Source organism: Scyliorhinus torazame, chromosome 8 (assembly GCF_047496885.1).
Source record: "Scyliorhinus torazame isolate Kashiwa2021f chromosome 8, sScyTor2.1, whole genome shotgun sequence".
Taxonomy (NCBI): domain Eukaryota; kingdom Metazoa; phylum Chordata; class Chondrichthyes; order Carcharhiniformes; family Scyliorhinidae; genus Scyliorhinus; species Scyliorhinus torazame.
Genome location: NC_092714.1, coordinates 26,697,668 through 26,716,698, shown reverse-complemented (window position 1 = coordinate 26,716,698; position 19,031 = coordinate 26,697,668). Strand labels below are relative to the sequence as shown.

At 44.2% G+C, this 19,031-nt stretch overlaps 1 protein-coding gene across 2 annotated transcripts in view; it reads right to left on the bottom strand.

Annotated features, from left to right (window-relative positions):
• The window catches only part of LOC140427700 (cell adhesion molecule DSCAM), an 854,163-nt gene that overhangs the window by 623,919 nt on the left and 211,213 nt on the right, over positions 1-19,031 (bottom strand). The window lies entirely within an intron of this gene.

The following is a 19,031-nucleotide window of genomic DNA, read 5'->3' as shown; positions in this document are numbered from 1 at the left end:
GATTGGCCTTGCTAAATTGCCCTTAGTGTCCAAAAAGGTTAGGTGGGGTTACTGGGTTGCAGAGTTAGGGTGGAGTTGTGGACTTAAGTATGGTACTCTTTCCAAGGGCCGGTGCAGACTCGATGGGCCGAATGGCCTTCTTCTGCACTGCAAATTCTATGATTCTGTGATTTATGCTTTAAGCCAGTGGGGGAATGGGCAGGATTAATATAAAAGCAAATTAGTGCGGATGCTGGAATCTAAAACAAAAGCAGAAAATGTTCGACAGCCACAGAAGGTCTGACAGCATCTGTGGAGAGATAAGGGAACCAACGTTTCGAGTCTGGTTGACTCTTTGTCAAAGTATGAATATGTGAGTTCATGGAATTGTACATCGACGGTCTTTGTGCCCACAATTACTAGCACATTGATTCCCATGCAACTACAAGTAGGTGTAAAATGAAAACCAGTCAGTCACACAGATGCAGACAGACATGGATACACAGACACGCACACACACAGACACAGACATAGATACACACATGGTTTAGCTCATTTGGTTAGACAGCAGAGCAGGGCCAACAGCGCCATTTAAATTCCCATAACGGCTGAGGTTATTCACACCTTCCCAACTTTGCCCTTGCCTGAGGTGTGGTGACCCGCAGGTTAAATCACCACCAGTCAGCTCACCCCCTCAAAGGAGAAAGCAGCCGATGGTCATCTGGGACTATGGCAACTTTACTTTTACTTTAGATACACACACACAAACAGACATGGAAACACAGACACACACACACATACACAGACATAAACCCACACACAAATGTAGTGACAGAATGAGACAGAAAGACTGAAGGAGAGACTCGATATAAAGCATGAGAAAATACAGAGGAATGTACTAAATGTGAGAAATAGAAAAAATGTGAGGAAAAAAGACAAGGAAAACAGAAAGTGACATATGTACACCAAAGGCGACACACATACACGTGTACCGTACAGAAATATACGCAGCAACAAAGGTAACAAATAGGCTGCTGTTGCTGGCACTTGCATCCTGTTTAGGATCTTGACTCTGAACACAGGTGCTCTTGAGCTCCCGGACACCCTGACTAAGGCCGCAATGTGCCGTCATCACTTCAGAAGGCTGCAGACCTGCTCTTGATATTGGAGAACATAAAACATTGAACATACAGTGTAGAAGGAGGCCATTCGGCCCATCGAGTCTGCACCGACCCACTTAAGCCCTCACTTCCACCCTATCCCCGTAACCCAATAACCCCCTCCTTTGGTCACTAAGGGCAATTTATCATGGCCAATCCACCTAACCTGCACGTCTTTGGACTGTGGGAGGAAACCAGAGCACCCGGAGGAAACCCCCGCACACACAGGGAGAACGGGCAGACTCCGCACAGACAGTGACCCAGCGGGGAATCGACCCTGGTGCTGTGAAGCCACAGTGCTAATCACTTGTGCTACCGTGCTGCCCTGGAGAAAATCCTGTTCGAAGCAAGCACACAGCTAATGGTGCAAGTGCACGTATGAAAGTCTTGCAGTGTTAAGCTGTTGATGGCGGGTGTGAGGGGGGGGGGGTTGGAGGGAGAGGTTCAGTAACACTCTGGGAAACATGTCGGCGCGATGTGAAAAGAAGATGATGGTAACACAACAGGTGTGATACCAATTAGGGGTGGTTGTGTCAAGTAAATTAGATAACGTCCCCTCGTAACTATGAAACACTGCGTTAATCTTTACAACCCCATCTGTTCGCAAAGTGCCAGTAAGTGAATGAAAAACACAGAGCACACTCTGGTTATTGCAGGTACTGTGGCTATTTGTACTTCGCACCAATCACCTGCTTCCTATTTACTGTCAATCCCAGCCTAATAAAAACAGCGACATTGCAACAGAAGAGATAAGCAATGTTTGTTTTTCTCAACAGATAAGACCAGAAGTAAAAGCAGCCACTGTTTTGAGTGATTTATTTCCCACCACAGGCTCCTTCCCCCCAATCATGATATTTTCCCTCAGTTAACCATGAGAACAGAGTGAGAAAATGACCGGTCACAAACTTACACTGGCTTCTCAATAACTCAGCCTGTTATTATTGCCTGGGCCCTTCGCTGCCGAGACACCAAGTCAACTTCCAAGATATTCAGGCTGATGATCTCCTTCATTGAGGGCATCATCCGCTAACTTGACAGCGAACAGCAAGAGCAGTCTATGGGTAAAAATGGCAAACTACTTGCCTCAGAGCAAACTGCCCATCCAACTGGTGCAAACCACCTTTTTGCAGATTAACATGATAACAGCATGTGACCCCAATACAACTGGCCATGCAATCTCACATAACTACAGTTGAACCCATCATATAATCCTGTGTAAATCCAACTGCAGTGACAATTCATGCCCACATCACTCAACATATCTGTTTCTGGAACAAACTCGAGTCCAAACAAACTGACCACTGTGCCAAACACAACACTGACTGAAATGGGGCTACTAGCTACTAACTCGAGGCAGACTCAATTCAGTTCACCTTGAACTCCATAAGACCATAAGACGGGAAGACAATAAGACATAGGAGCAGAATTAGGCCACTTGGCCCATCGAGTCTGCTCCGCCATTCAATCATGACTGATATGTTTCTCTTCCCCATTCCCCTGTCTTCCCAAAACCCTCGATCCCCTTGTTAATCAAGAACCTATCTATCTCTGTCTTAAAGATACTCAGTGACTTGGCCTCCACAGCCTTCTGCAGCAACGGGTCCCACAGATTCACCACCCTTTGGCTGAAGAAATTCCTCCTCACCTCTGTTTTAAAGGATCGTCCCTTTAATCTGAGGCTGTGCCCTCAGGTTCTAGTTTCTCCTACTAGTGGAAACATCCTCCTCACATTCATTCTATCTAGGCTTCTCAGTATCCTGTAAGTTTCAATGAGATCCCTCCGGATCCTTCTAAACTGCATCAAGTACAGACCCGGAGTCCTCAACCACTCCTCATATGACATGTCTTTCCTTCTGGGGATAATTCATGTGAGCCTCCTCTGGACCCTCTGTTTCAACTTCGTTGAAAACCTATTGCATCCCAAGTCCTCTGATTGAATCACACACTCGATCTTGTGTCAGTCCAACTGAACTGACCTCTTAATCACTTTTCATATGCCCATAATATGTAGGAGCAGATGTAGGCCATCAAGCCCATTGAGTCTCCTCCACCATTCAATTATATCACCGAAAATAACCATGTGATTCTGCACAACTTAGACCAAACTGCTTCATCCTGCATGACACCTTCTGAACTGACCATTGTACTCTGAATGAGCAAACCACTTGGACCAATTCTTTGACTGCAATTACATAATTACTGGTCGTGGATACCATGACTGATATGTGGGAGAAAAAAAATCTATTGAATATAAGTCTATTTTGCTGACACCTTTGAGCTCTAATTATTACTGATATAATGAGAAGGCTTTTGCTCTTTGAGTTGGGACTTCAGCATTCATTATGAGGCCATCTGACAACTGCATCAATAGAAGGAGCTTAAGCAAGTGGGAGGATAGCTTTTCTTCCAGATGAACTCATTATGAATTTTTGGCTGAGCTTTAAAAAAACTGGTAAAGAATCTGCCCCTGTAGGCAATGTTGACATTGCTGTGTTTGATTGACATCTCTATTACCGTGTAATAACCTGATTTTTTTTCACAAATGTTTTTTCAATGCCTATGTGGCTATTTACAAGATTAATAGATACGGATAATGGAAACTTTTCATTATTGTTACCAAAAATGGATTGATAACTTTATGAAAAGATAAGAAGGACAGTGAATTTCAAAGGTAGTGCTGAATGGATTTATTGGCTGTCCAATAGAGACCTGCCATGGTTCACAACTCTCAGAGAAGCCACGAACCACATGTACTAATAGACCAGACCTGTCTCTATCAAAATTATGTGGGTGTTTAAAATGCTCAACCCTCCCCCCCCCCCATAGCCAGCAAGGGAGGGAGGTGCAACAGACAGGCACGCTGCCCGCACTAGTAACATTTGCCAGAAATAGGAATGAGGCTGGGGATCCTGAAATCATTTTTAAAGGATTCCCAACTTGGACTCTGTGAAAGTACAGTAAAGAACAATAGCTCCAATCTTCCCAATATTTAACTGGAGGATATTTCTGCTCATCAAGCACTTGGTGTCAGTTAAGGAATCTGATATCACCTGAAATCATTAGCCACAGGAGTAGAGGAAAAACCTGGCAAAATAATAAGCAAGCATACATCAGTTAAAAATATATCTAGGCACACTCTAGGTTTCTAGGTGCGTTTGGCCTTGCATGTTTGATTTGAAGGAACCTTATCTGAGACCTGATCTACTGTGTGCAGAGTAACGACATTTCAACGTCGTTTTCTCAGATCAATCAGTAAATAAAGAGAGCTGTATACTCTATGCAATGTTTTGAGAGAGAGGTCCCTTCATAGCAATGTACTGAGATTGAAAACATTGATTTCTTGATGCAGTAGACATAAAAATTGTTTCCACTGTACACTCCGTACCTATAATCTGAGGCACCTTATCAAGATGAAAGGTTTTCACTGCTCTTGGATCTTCACTTGTCCAAGAATAGCTGCGATTATGCTTTTGTGCCACAAACACATCAGCAACACAGGCCTGGTGCTTTCTTACAGATAAGGGAGGGAGAAATAAATGGAAAAGAAGCTCATACTCAGTGGGCAAGGACTAATGCATTCCCACCGGATCATACCCCCCCCTCCCCACAACCCCCCTTTCACCCCACCCAACACCCACCCCAACAATCACTTGTATTATCAAGAACCACAGTGTGGCCTAGTTCTAAGACAAGATTAGAATAATTTGGACTTGTCCAGCTTCTAAAAAGCAACTGGAAGTATGGAGATGTATATGAGAAGGAAAGAGATCCAGGGAAAGTAAATCAGCAACTCGACCTCAAGTTCAACCATGACTTTAGAATAATGGAGAATAATTCATACTCCAAAAATGCAAATTTAGCATTGATGTAAGAAAATTCAGCAGCTTTACCAATCACTGAAGGAAGGATACAAATAGAATGGATTTTCAGTTTGCCGTGTATTCATGTATGTTCCTAGTTGGAGCAAGGTCCCTTTAAGAGTTTGATCACATGACATACTGATGATGTCATTGGGAGTTTTGGCAGGCTCACAGTTAGTCGATCTCTATAGCCTGTTGAGGAAACACCTTTCCAATAAAGTTCTTGTTGGTTTGTAGCTTTGTGGTCTGCAAGCCTATCCTTTAAAAATACCACAGATAAAACTGGCGATGAGGACAGGATGAACCATGCTGGCAGACTCCCAGAAAAGAAAAGAAAAATATAGAAAATTGGCGCTCAGCACTGCAGCCATCTGAAAAGGATTATGAAGATAAAAACATTATTACACCAAAGCTGGCAATGGAGGTGTACCAAATAATAGCAGCAACCATCAAAGGAACCAAAATTTAAACAAATATCTTAGTGAAAACAGCATCAAAAAGAAGCTTGCTGCATGCTCTGCCCGGAAAGTTCTGAAACAATTCCCCTTCTCCTGTGAGTAGGAAGTAGAGTAACAAATACTCAGCAACAATAGTTCAGAACTGGTGGTGTTCCAAACTCGGAAAGGAACAAGCTGAGCTCAGGGTCACCTTGTTTGAAAGGAAAAGATAAAAGCAAGATAGTGCTAAAAACATTGTGGCACATTTCAAATGGTGGAGGTTTCTGGCACCATAACACTGTATGATGAAAGCACCAAGCGCTGGAGCTCATACAAGCGGCATGGTGGCACAGTGGTTAGCACTGCTGCCTCACAACTCCAGGGTCCCGGGTTCAATTCTAGCCTCGGGTGACTATGTGGAGTTTGCACTTTCTCCCCCTGTCTGCATGGGTTTCCTCCGGGTGCTGCAATTTCCTCCCACAGTCCAATAATGAGCAGGTGCTGAATTGCCCCTTAATGTCCAAAAGGTTAGACTGGGTTACGGGGATAGGGTGGAGGCATGGGCTAAGTAGGGTGCTCTTTTCAATGGCTGGTGCAGACTCGATGGGCTGAATGGCCTTCTTCTGCACTGTAAATTCTGTAAATACACTGAAAGATTTGACTACTTTGTCCAGGGAAACATAATTTTAGTGGATATAGCAGTACGGACTTTCCTGGCCACGATGGGGGTTGGGGGGGGGAGGGGGGAGAGGGTGCGCCCGGGGGGGGGGGGGGGGGGGAGGGGGCGGTGAGGAGGGGACTGTCACCCGTCAACCTCCTGCAAAGTTTGATGCAATCAGTAAAAATAGGCTTAAAAACCTGTGATGAGATTGTGGAGATATTGCAGGGCCACTTTTCACCGCAACCCTTAGTCATTCCGGTTGTGGTTCGGAATTTATAAAGGGAGCAGGTGAATGCATTCCGGTCATCCTCACTGAAGTTTCCAGTATACTTTATGAATTATATGTGGGACCCACATGGGCCAGCGTGGTAGCACAGTGGTTAGCACAGTTGCTTCACAGCTCCAGGGTCCGAGGATCGATTCCAGTATACTTTTGACCTTCATTTTTGTCAAAGCGTTCATATGGGAACTCGGCCGATCGAGGGTGGAACATCACGGGAGGGCCGGCGGATGATGCGGCAATGGCGTTGCAATGGTGTGTGACTCGATGACGACTTTTCTGAGGGGGCGGAGCATGGATGACCGGCATGAAACTGGCCACGATTTTGGCGTCAGAGTCGATTTTCTGCCCGATTGCCGATTACGATATCGTAGTTGGGCAACGGAGTATCCCGCCCAATGCTTTTCATAAAGAGCATCAAGTATTGACAAGGATCTATACCTCCAGTGAGAAGTGGACACTGGCCATCATCTTAGCACAGAAAGGACCGGTCTCCTACCCCATTCAAACTCGAGCCAATGTTGTCTGGAGATGACACACTGATCAACCTTTAGCTGCTGGAAAAAGGTTACCAGAGACAGAGTTAACCGAGAGTCTGCAACAAACTGCCAAATGAAGGCCTAAAATTTCCTCAGAACCTGACAATACTGGAAACAAGTGTGGAAGACAGTACCTCAGTTCAGGACATTTCAACACCAAGTCAACCTCCAAATCCTACGTTGACTCCGGTTGAGACAACAATGGCCGATGTTCAAACTCAACCAAAAACACCACACAGTTATAGTCAACACACAAAAGCAAGCATCCGAAGTTTACCAAAAACCACACCGAAATCAACGCCCTCCAAAACGTCTAACTTATTGACCGTTGTTTATTAATTATTCATACTGTAAATTTTGATTGTTAACGTCTTTCATTGCAGGAACCTCTTACGTAAAGGGGGAGGAAAATATTGTGTACACATGTTACTGGTTGGGACAAGGTGCCTTTAAGAATTTGATCATGTGATGCACTGATGATGTTATTGGGTGGGCTAACAGTCAATCCGCCACTTTGCCAATAAAGCGGTTATTTGTTTATACCTTCGTGGTCTTCAAGAAAATACCACACATGTTGGAAGCAAAAGCTTTGCAACCATTTAAGAAACAACTAAATGTTGAGATGATGCAACAATTACGTGCATTTATATAGCGCCTAGAAGTTCTTTTTATAATTCTGCTATGGGATGTGGGTGTTGCTGCCAAGTCCAACATTTGTTGCCCAGGCATAATTGCCCTTGAGAGCGGTTAAGAGTCAAACACATTGCTGTGGATCTGGAGTCACATATCGGTCAAACCAGGTAAAAATGGCAGACCTCGCTCTCTAAAGGGACTTAGTGAACCAGATGGGTTTTTAAACAGCAACCAAATATTCACGCTCACCATGACAGAGGTTAGCTTTCAATTCCAGCTTTTACGGATTGAATTGAAATTCCATTAGCTGCTATGGTTGGATTTTCATGGGCCCGGCCCTCTGGATGACTAGTCCAGTGACATCACCACAATGTCACCATCCTGCCCCTATGTAGTAGGACATCCCGAGGCACCTCCCAGCAATGTTACCAAACAACATGTGACACAAGGAGATGTGAGAACAAGTGGAAAAGCATCTTCAAGAAGTTAAGTTTTAGGGAGCGAATTAAAGCAGGGGAGAGGTAGCGAGAGACGTGGAGGTTTAGCAAGGAATCCACTAGAGGTTAGGCCCTCGGCAGCTGAAGGCTCGGCCTCCATTGGTGATGTGAAGGAAATCAGGGATGTGCAAGAGGCCAGAATCGCCGGAGCTCAGAAATGCTGGCGGGCGTAAGGGATGGCGGAGGTAGCAGAGGTAGTGAGTGTTATATTACTCTTTGGTAATATATTGTTACTCTTTGCTTTAATATCCAGAATGGTCTGATGGTGTGAGTCTGAAGACCAATCTTCAACTTAAAGCAAAACAGATTTATTGAACAACGAATTGATTAATATGGAGTTCGCACACTCTACAGAACTATAACTAATAATCAAGTAATCTATATTAAAGTATTAACTAATTTAAACTACACCTGCTAACTATGCTGTGATCTATCTCTCTAACACTCTGCTGTCTAGTCACTCCTGGTTGGAAGAGACCCAAGATCCTTTGCGTTCTCTTATCTATAGTGGAATCTAGTGTTGCCCTCTCATGGTTGTATTACACTAAGACGTAATCATTAACCCTTTACATGTCTATATATATACATACCACTATAGGAAGGGGCGAGATCATGAAGGGGTTTGAGTACAAGGGTGAGAATTTGTAAATAGAGACATTGCCTGCTTGTCTAGATCAGCAGGCATAAGGGTGATGGGTGAGCAATTGTTCTGGGTAGATTATCTGAAATGGTTCTGTCACACTTTGGTTTCTTTGACTATTCTTCCTCAAAGAAATTAGGTAAAGGTGGTTCAATATCAGGGAACCCAGGTATTGATGTACCACCCCAAAGATGAAAACACATAAGTAGTTTGTTATTCTGTCTTGACAATCAATAAACACCAAACACCCATTGTGCTGGGAAGCTCTGCACATCAGCGCTCAGCAGGAATTGTGTGGTTTAGGTGGTCCCTCAGGTTGTAAACACAATGAGATTTGCAAGCAAAACCCAGAAACAGAGAGACACAGACTGCCTGTCAGGTTTTTAAATCAAAAGCTGCAACTATTTGCCAGACACAGATGGTTAGAATGTAGGAAGTAGTTTGAAGTTAAATTACATTTTTTTTAAAAGGAAAGACCTGGGGTGGGGTTCTCCGACATCCCCGCCGGGTCAGAGAATCGCCGGGGGGGGGCGGCGTGACGCCCGCCCCGGCGGCGGGGTTTTGCCGGGGGCAGGAATCGCACCGGTCGGCGGCTGCTGTTTGCGGCCTCCCCGGCGATTCTCCGGCCCGCGATGGGCCGAGCGGCCGCCTGTTTTCGGCCGGTCCCCGCCGGCGTGAATCAAACCAGGTCCGTACTGGCGGGACCCGGCTCTATGGGCAGCCTGCAGAGTCCTCGGGGAGGTTCAGGAGGTATGGCCCTGGGGGGGGGGCCATGGTGGCCTGGCCCGCGATCGGGGCCCACCGATCCGTGGGCGGGCCTGTGCCATGGGGGCACTCTTTCCCTCCGCGCCAGCTGTTGTCAACCTCTGCCATGGTTGGGGCGGAGACGAACCCACTGCGCATGTGCTGGGATGGCGCCAGCACACGTTGGCATACCCGCACATGCCGGCATGTCAACTTGCGCCGGCCAGAAGAGTCCCTTATGCGCCAGTTGGCGCAGTGCCAAGTCCTTCCGTGCCGGCTGGCACGCCGTCAAACACTCCGGCGCCGGCCTAGCACCTAAAGGTGCGAAGGATTCCGCACCTTCCGAGCAGCCCGACGCCGGAGTGGTTCACGCCCCTGGGCAGGATTCTCCTCTACCCGGTGGGGTGGGATTCTCCTCAAATGGCGCTGAAGAGTGGCGTGAACCTCCTCCGCACCTTCAGGGATTAGGCCGGCGCCGGCAGGGTTGGCAGTGTGCCAGCTGGCGCGGAAGGGCTTGGCGCTGCGCCAACTGGTGCCGAAGGACCTCCACCGGCCAGCGCGAGTTGGCGCATACACGGGAGCACCAGCGTGTGCTGGCGTCATCCCAGTGCATGTACAGGGGGGTTCTTCTCCGCACCGGCCATGGCGGAGGTTGACAGCAGCCGGCGCGGAGGGAAAGAGTGCCCCCACGGCACAGGCCCGCCCGCGGATCGGTGGTCCTCGATCGCGGGCCAGGCCACCGTGGGGGCACCCCACCAGGGCCAGATCCCCCGGCGCCCCCCCCGAGGATTCTGCAGGCCGCCCATAGAGCCAGGTACCGCCGGTACGGGCCTGGTTTGATTTACGCCGGCGGGACCGGCCGAACACAGGCGGCCGCTTGGCCCATCGTGGGGCCAACGGCCCCCGACCAGCACAACGCAATTCTCACCACCACCAAAACCCTGGCGCCGGAGAATTCAGCAGCCGACGTCGGGGCAGCGGGGCGGGATTCACACCACCCCCGGCGATTCTCTGACCCGGCGGGTGGTCAGAGAATCCCACCCCTGTAATTCTACTTCATCTTTCACAGCCTGAGAATATCCGAAAGCACTTTACAGTCAATTAAGTCCATGTGTAGGGTAGTCATTGCTCTGGGAAGCAGCTGGATGCTGTACTGCACTGGCTGCACAACAACAACCATAACAATTTGCACGGATGGGGCTAATGTGTGCACAGAAAGATCCCACAAACAGCAATGTGGTAACAAGCAGACAATCTGTTCTTCTAGTATTGCTGAAAAAAATAGACATACGGTCAGAGCTTTCCAATGTGCACATTGGGTACAGCTCCACGCACTATGAGAATGGCCTTGTTGGCAATCTCATAGATACATAGAAGATAGGAGCAGGAGGAGGCCTTTTGGCCATTTGAGCCTGCTCCGCCCTTGATCATGATCATGGCTGATCATCCAATAGCTTAATCCTGCTGAAAGCAGGATCCAAAGCATTTGTTCACCGAACAAGCTTGATGCCAAAATAGGCCGCATCAAAGCTACTCTTGGGATAACGACTCCCTCGGTCAGGTCATTGCTCGCTGTATCACCCATACTCACGGGTGGGTTGCAAGCCACCGCTTTCAGACGTGGAAATGGCCTGGTCTACCTCAAATTACCCTGGAAGAGTAAGTAAGGTATCTAAGCAATTTGAGCAACAGGTGAAGTGAAACATTTCATGCTCCTACTATGCAATAGCAAAACAGGAAGCTACCTTCAAGCCAAAAAGATATACTGTTTATCACACAAATGAGGAATGTGGTATATGAATTTCAATGCCGGTGTGATGCCAGGTATGAAGGCCATACGTCCCAATAACTGGCAGATTGTATCAAACAGCACATCCCTTTGGCTGTTTGCAATAGGCACTGACTATACCCAACCAGCTTGTACAGAACTCAGACACAAATGTCTAATGTCAGGTTTAATTCTGCGATTGGATGGCACTTGTTGAACAATCCCAACTGCTCTCAGAATTACATTAACAACCAATTAAAGATTATCAGCTAGGCTTGCAATGTGGCTCACATACACTTGCTGGAAACTACATATATTCATACACAGGTACTTGTCCTCTGCAGAAAAAAGGAACATGTCCAGGCATTTCGCCAAATGTGAATTAAACAAAAGCTTGAGGGACAACACTTCCCTGGTTCATTTTCCATATATCATGTTCCAGTATGTTATTAACTTTCGGCCAATACTTTAAAATGTTGAACGCAAACAGAATATTGAAGGAGCCACTGTAAATCTTCAGACTTTTGGCATTTCAAGCACCAGACAGTCCTAGCTCTCAAGCAAATAACTAATGAAATGTGGACATTCACACACTTCCTGGGAATTATTTAAAGATAGACCATTAACAAAAGTACTTTAACATCAGCTGGCTCACCTTGCTGTTTCACCATGGACAAAATAAACATCAGAACTGAATCTCTGTTAGACAAATATGAATGTATCCCATCAACTTTCCATCGCGTTTCTCATCCAAACTAGACTGGGTGAATTTAAAGGCCTCCAACAATAAAACACACAAGCCCAATTTTGGAAAAATAACTTTTAACTTGTCAAAGTTACGGTGAGGAAGCCATTTTGTTGCCTGATTTCAAAATAACAGCCAAAAGCTGCTCTGCTGAGACAGAGTTCTATCAGAAAGCCGATAAAAAACAGCTGTGAGCTATCCAAGCACCCAACGTGATAAACAGCAATACCGTGAAAGTGGAATAAGAACTCCACCCAACGGTTTCAATTTTTGCAGTTCACCTGAGAACCACCCTCCTGGAAATTCAACTGCAAGAAGCCTCTTACTGAGAATATTTTGCTTTACAAGACCTTCCCTTAAACTAAAGCACCAACTCATCTAAGACACTACAGGCCTGCCACTAAAGAGACTGAGACAATCATAAGTTGTAATTGCATTGTTGTACTTTAATCGGCATCTCTAGTCTTTGTGCGTATGTGTGTGAGTCGAGCATATGCGACATCCAATTTTAAACATCCAGCGCATGTGTGGTATTAAGTGACCTTTTTTTGTCGGAGAGTAAGAGAACACACTCATTAACATACAAACATATTGATCGCAGGCAATAAAAAGGATTGCATAAATTCTGTCAGTGACACCATGGCCACACCTCAGCCAGAGTCGATTTGCCTGCTAATCCCCACCTTTTCTTCATGCAGTATAAATTGATGTTCCCTTTGAAATTTGGCATTCTTGTATCTGTCCTGATGGGAGCAAGCTTCGACAGCGAGTCTCCTTTCCAGTTCTGTACGACCAAGCGACCAATCTGTTTTTGAGAAAGTAATTTTGACTGAGGAATTGGACAGGACACTCAACTGAACCACTCTTGCCTTTCTTCAAAATAACACTGGGATCTTTTACATTTACCTGAGAGGGCAGATGCGGTCTCGTCTTAAAATCTCGGCTGAAATATTTCAACAGTGCAACAGTCAATCAGTAGAAGTGACAATTGTTATGGGCCAGGGTTTAGAGAACCCCAAAGTGTACCATGGAGTTCACCTGACCCACAACTTTTAATAGATTGTGGTATGGGGAGCACACGGCCCACTCCACAGGTGTGGTACAGCAGAAATGGAAAAGTATTTTTTTAAAGCAAAACAACGTTTATTCTATGAACTCAAGTCAACCTTTTTAAAACATACAGTGACCATCTTAGCAACCATTAATTCAAATACAACCCCCAAAGAATACAACACTAAGTAATCCTTTAAGCTTTCAATTTAACATCCATACGACTTAAAACACCTTTTACCAGAAGCACATCAGGTTAAAGTCACTACTGATATTCGTTTTAAATCACCAGGATCAATTTACAGTCTTTAGATTACAGAGAGAGGTTCATACACATTCTGGCTGTGACTGCAGCTATCCAGCTCTGAAAACGAGCCTAAAACACACCCTGCAGCCTACTCAAAAGCAAAAGTAAAAAGCTGACAGACAGCCCAGCTCCACCCACTCTCTGACATCACTGCAGTAGTAAACACCCATTTCTTAAAGGTACTCTCACTACAGATATTTATATACACACCCATTTATAAACACCCATTTCTTAAAGGTACTCTCACATGACACCTCCCCCCAAGAAAAGAAAATAAACCATCAACTTCAAGATGGTTTCATTTTTCACTTTTTCACTATCCTTTAAGAAATGCACAGTAAATACACTTTTTCGTTTCAAACAGGTATAATAATATAGTCTATTTTTATTTTGGTTTTCTTCCTCCAACTGAAATTGTTTCCGTTCATCACATTCATGACAAAGCATCGGCTATCACGTTTTCTCGTCCTGCCACATGTACCATTTTTAAATGAAATGGCTACAACAATAAACTCCAGTGAAACAGCCGTGCATTGTTATTCCGGAATCGCTCCAAAAACGCCAACGGATTATGATCAGTATATATAACGGTGTCAGACGGATTGCTGGTCACATAAATGTGAAAATGTTGCAAAGCCAGCACCAAACTCAAAGTCTCCTTCTCAATCGTGGAATACCTTTTCTGGTGAGAATTCAATTTCTTTGAAAAATAACCAACAGGCCGCTCTAGCCCTTGTCGAAGCACCGCACCTACAGCCACATCAACCGCCACTTTGAATGGTTTGGTATAATTTGGGATGACTAACACAGGAGCAGTGGTTAACACAGCCTTCAGGCCGTCAAATGCCTGTTGACACTCCGCTGTCCACTGGAACTTGTTACGCTTCTTGAGCAAGTCCATCAGTGGAGCGACCACACTGCTAAAATTGGGTACACATTTCCGGTAAAATCCACTCACACCAAGAAATCGCATTATTTCCCTTTGTGTCGGGGGTATGGAAAACTCCCCAATAACTTTTGTTTTCACATCCCATGGGACCATTCGACCCCATCCGATTGTATGGCTAAGGAAAGTGACTTTGGCCTTTCCAAATTCACTTTTGGCTAGGTTTATCAGCAAACCCGTCTCCTGAAGTCGATCAAATAACTCCATCAGATGTTTCAAATGTTCTGTCCATGTCTGGCTGCAAATTACCAGATTGTCTATGTGTACCGCACAATTGGGTAATCCTGAAACAACTTTGTTAGTTAACCGTTGAAATGTGGCTGGGGCATTTTTCATGCCAAATGGCATAACTTTGAATTGGTATATACCATCTGGAGTCACAGAAGCTGAAATCTCCTTCGCCCTTTCAGATAAAGGTACCTGCCAGTAACCTTTAAGTAAATCTAATTTGGAAATAAAAGCTGATTGTCCCACTTTCTCAATGCAATCCTCCAAACGTGGGATAGGATAAGAGTCCGTTCTTGTAACTGCATTAACCTTTCTATAGTCCACACACAACCATTGGGTACCGTCTGGTTTAGGTACCATCACTATGGGTGAGCTCCTTTGGCTGAAACCCACTTCAATTATGCCATTTTTAAGCATACTCTCAATCTCTTTGTTAACCTGTGCCAATTTTAAAGGGTTAAGTCGGTATGGATGTTGTTTCATTGGAACAGCATTTCCCACATCTACATCATGTATAGCCATTTTAGTACTTCCCAATTTATCTCTACAAACTTGCCCACGTGATATCAATAACTCTTTCAGGTCAGTCCATTTTTCACTCAACAAGGTAACTGAACAATTTATCCCAATTTTTAAGAACATCCTCATTTTCCAAATTAATTTGAGGTATGTCAAATTCACAAGTCATCTGGATTTGGTTCGTCACTTTGAGTTAGAATCATTAAAACCTCCTCCTTTTTCTCTCCTTCCCTTTCAAAGTACCTTTTAAGCATATTCACAGTGGACAGTGAGAGCCTTTTTCCTCGGATGGTGATGTCTAGCATGAGGGGACATACCTTTAAATTGAGGGGAGATAGATATAAGACAGATGTCAGAGGTAGGTTCTTTACTCAGAGAGTAATAAGGGCATGGAATGCCCTGCCTGCAACAGTAGTGGACTCGCCAACACTAAGGACATTCAAATTGTCATTGGATAGACATATGGACAATAAGGGAATAGTGTAGATGGGCTTTAGAGTGGTTTCACAGGTCGGCGCAACATTGAGGGCCGAACGGCCTGTACTGCACTGTAATGTTCTATGTTCTACACTCGGTGAGTCTTCCTTCTATCTGGTGTTTTTACCACATAATTCGCCTCACTTAATTTCCTTTCAATCTGATAAGGTTCACAAAACCTAGCTTTTAAAGGCTCACCTACCACTGGTAAAAATACTAAAAATCTCCACTGACAAAACTACGAACTTTGGATTTCTTGTCCGCGGCCCGTTTCATCACATTTTGTGCAACTTTTAAATGTTGGTTCGCCAAATCACCTGCTCTATTTAATTGTTCCTTAAATTTTGACACGTAACCAATAATGTAATTTCTGATTTCTCACTCACCAATTTTTCCTTAATCAATTTAAGTGGTCCTCTTACCTCATGACCAAAAATTAGTTCAAAAGGACTAAATTTGGTTGACTCATTAGGTGCATCCCTAATTGCAAACAGTACGAATGGAATTCCTTTAACCCAATCCTCTGGATAATCTTGACAATAAGCCCTCAGCATTGTCTTTAATGTCTGATGCCACCTTTCTAACGCTCCCTGCGATTCTAGATGGTACGCAGTTGATTTAAATTGTTTTATTCCTAAGCTATCCATAACTTCTTTGAATAACCTCGAGGTAAAGTTTGATCCTTGATCCGCTTGTATTTCTGTGGGTAGTCCATATCTAGTAAAGAATTAAAGTAACTCCTTCACAATCTTTTTAGCTGTAATATTACGGACTGGAATGGCCTCTGGAAACCTAGTAGACACATCGATTATAGCCAAAAGATATTGATTCCCACTTTTTGTTTTAGGAAGCGGTTCTACGCAATCAATTAGGGTTAGGGTAAACCTTGTAAAAGGTTCCTCAAATGCTGGAATGGGTATTAAGGGTGCTGGTTTTATCACTGCTTGAGGTTTCCCTATCACTTGGCATGTGTGACATGATTGACAAAATTTAACTCCATCTTTCTGTAGTCCAGGCCAATAAAAATGATTTTGTATTTTAGCTTGAGTTTTCCTTATTCCCAAATGACATCCCACTGGTACCTCATGTGCAACTCGCAACACCTCCTTTCTATACCCTACCGGCAATACTACTTGATGAACCTCTGCCCACTTTTCATCCGCCTGCATATGTAAAGGTCTCCATTTTCTCATCAAGACATCACTTTTACGGTAATAACACTCTGGTATAGACTCGGATTCCTATTCCGTGTATGCTTTCTGATACATCCGTTTTAATTCTATATCTTTTTGTTGTAACTCTGCCAATTTTCCTGAACTAAAAATATGCGCCTCATCCTCCACCATCTGATCAAAAATCGTTTCTGATAATTGCACTTCAACTTCTTCTTCACTCTTTGATTTCTCCTCTTGTCTTAACCTGTGACTTTGCGACCTTGTTACTACACAATCCGGAAAAATCCCAGGATATTCGTCCTTCAACTCTTCAGTTGTTGATTTTCCACTGGCTTATCAACCACAGTAGGCATCATTCCCACCTGCGATCCAGCTACATCATTACCCAAGATAAACTGTATTCCTGGACAAGATAGTTTCTCGATTACTCCTAATACCACTTCACCACTCTTCACTGGACTTTCCAACCTTACCTTATATAATGGAACACTACTCCTCTCACCCTGAATTTCACATATTACCACCTTTTCTGGCAACATTCTTCCCAAACCACATAACTCCTCATCTCTTACCATTAAAGATTGACTAGCTCCCGTATCTCTTAAAATTGTGACTTCTTTACCTACTCCTCCTGATACACATGAGTAAACTTTACTCACACAAGTAAATTCTTTAAAGAGATCTGGCACCTTCTTATCAATCACCTCTTGATCAGGCGGTACAATCTTTTCCACCTCCTTCACTTCACTTGGGCTTTTCTTTACCACTTTAACAAACCCCACTGTGTTATCCTGTTTTACCACATCAGCCTTCCCAGTGCTTTTCACTGTGACTTTACATGGCCTAGTTTATTACAGTGAAAACATTTGAAACTTTTCATGTCTCTTCCACCCTCATGGATTTCTTTTTTAATCTGAGGTACACTCTCCTTATTATCTCCCATCAGATCACCTTTACCGTTACCACGTGAGCATTTCTCATGTCCCCAGTTTCTATCCCTCACAGGCTGCAACTGATGTCAGAAACCAAGCTTTGATTTATGAACTAATTCATAATCATCTGCCATTTCTGCTGCTAACCTCGCAATTTTAACCCTCTGTTCTTCCACATGAGTTCTCACTGCATCAGGAATTTAATTTTTAAACTCCTCCAAAAGTATAATTTCTCTGAGAGCTTCATACGTTTGGTCTATTTTCAAAGCTTTTATCCACCTATCAAAATTACTCTGTTTGACCCTTTCAAACTCCATGTATGTTTGACCAAATTCTTTCCTTAAATTTCTAAACCTTTGTCTATAGGCTACAGGCATTAGTTCATTTGCAGTTAAGATCGATTTTTTCACCTCCTCATATGTCCCAGATACCTCCTCCGGTAGTGATGCCCTACCTACCAGCTTTGTTTGAATCAGTAATACCCACATGTCTTGTGGCCATTTCATTTGTTTAGCCGCTTTCTCAATTGAAATGAAAAAGGCTTCTATCTCCTTCTCGACAAACCTTGGCAAAGCTTGGACATATTTAAATAGATCCCCACCAAGCCTTCGACTATGAAGCTCTTTCTCACTATCCTCATCACTATCATCCAACTGTACGTTTCCCTTTATGTCTGCCAATTTTAACTGACTGTCATGTTTCATGTCCATTTTCTGAAGTTCAAATTCTCTCTCTTTATCTTTTTCCCTGATCTGTATCTCCCTTTCTCTTTCTTTTTTTCTGCTATGGCTATTCTTTCTTTTCTCCTTTCTTCTCTCTCCTTTTCCTTTTCCTCTCTCTCTCTTTCTCTTTCTCTTTCCGCTCTATCTCGTCCTCTTTCTTTTTCTGCTCTCTCTCTCTCACTTTATTTTTCCTCTCTTTTGGATTCAAGCTGCTTTAATTCTTTCTCGTGTTCCATTCGTTTAAGTTGTAATTGAATTGTTGCCATTTCCAATGAGTCAAACTGTATCTCAGGCAACTTTAAATGCTTAGCCACCGCCATAATTACCTCGCCTTTTCGCGTTTTGTCAAGTAATGTTCACCGCAATGTTTTTGCCAAATCTAAAAGTCTGCTTTTAGTCTCTGTCCGTAAGGTACTGCGTATGACCGTCTCCACCCCCAAAAACTTCTGAAGCCTCTGAAAGAGCCATTGTCCACAACACACTCCCCAGTTAAACTAGAATACCACACCTGAAAAGCAACCACAATATGCTCATCCCTCACTGTCTTTACGTTCACTAAGCCAATCCAATAGATAGACTTTTATCCCCCTCGAGCCCCCAATTTGTTATGGGCCAGGGATTAGAGAACCCCAAAGTGAATCATGGGTGTTCACCTGACCCACAACTTTTAATAGATTGTGGTATGGGGAGCACACGGCCCACTCTACAGGTGTGGTACAGCAGAAATGGAAA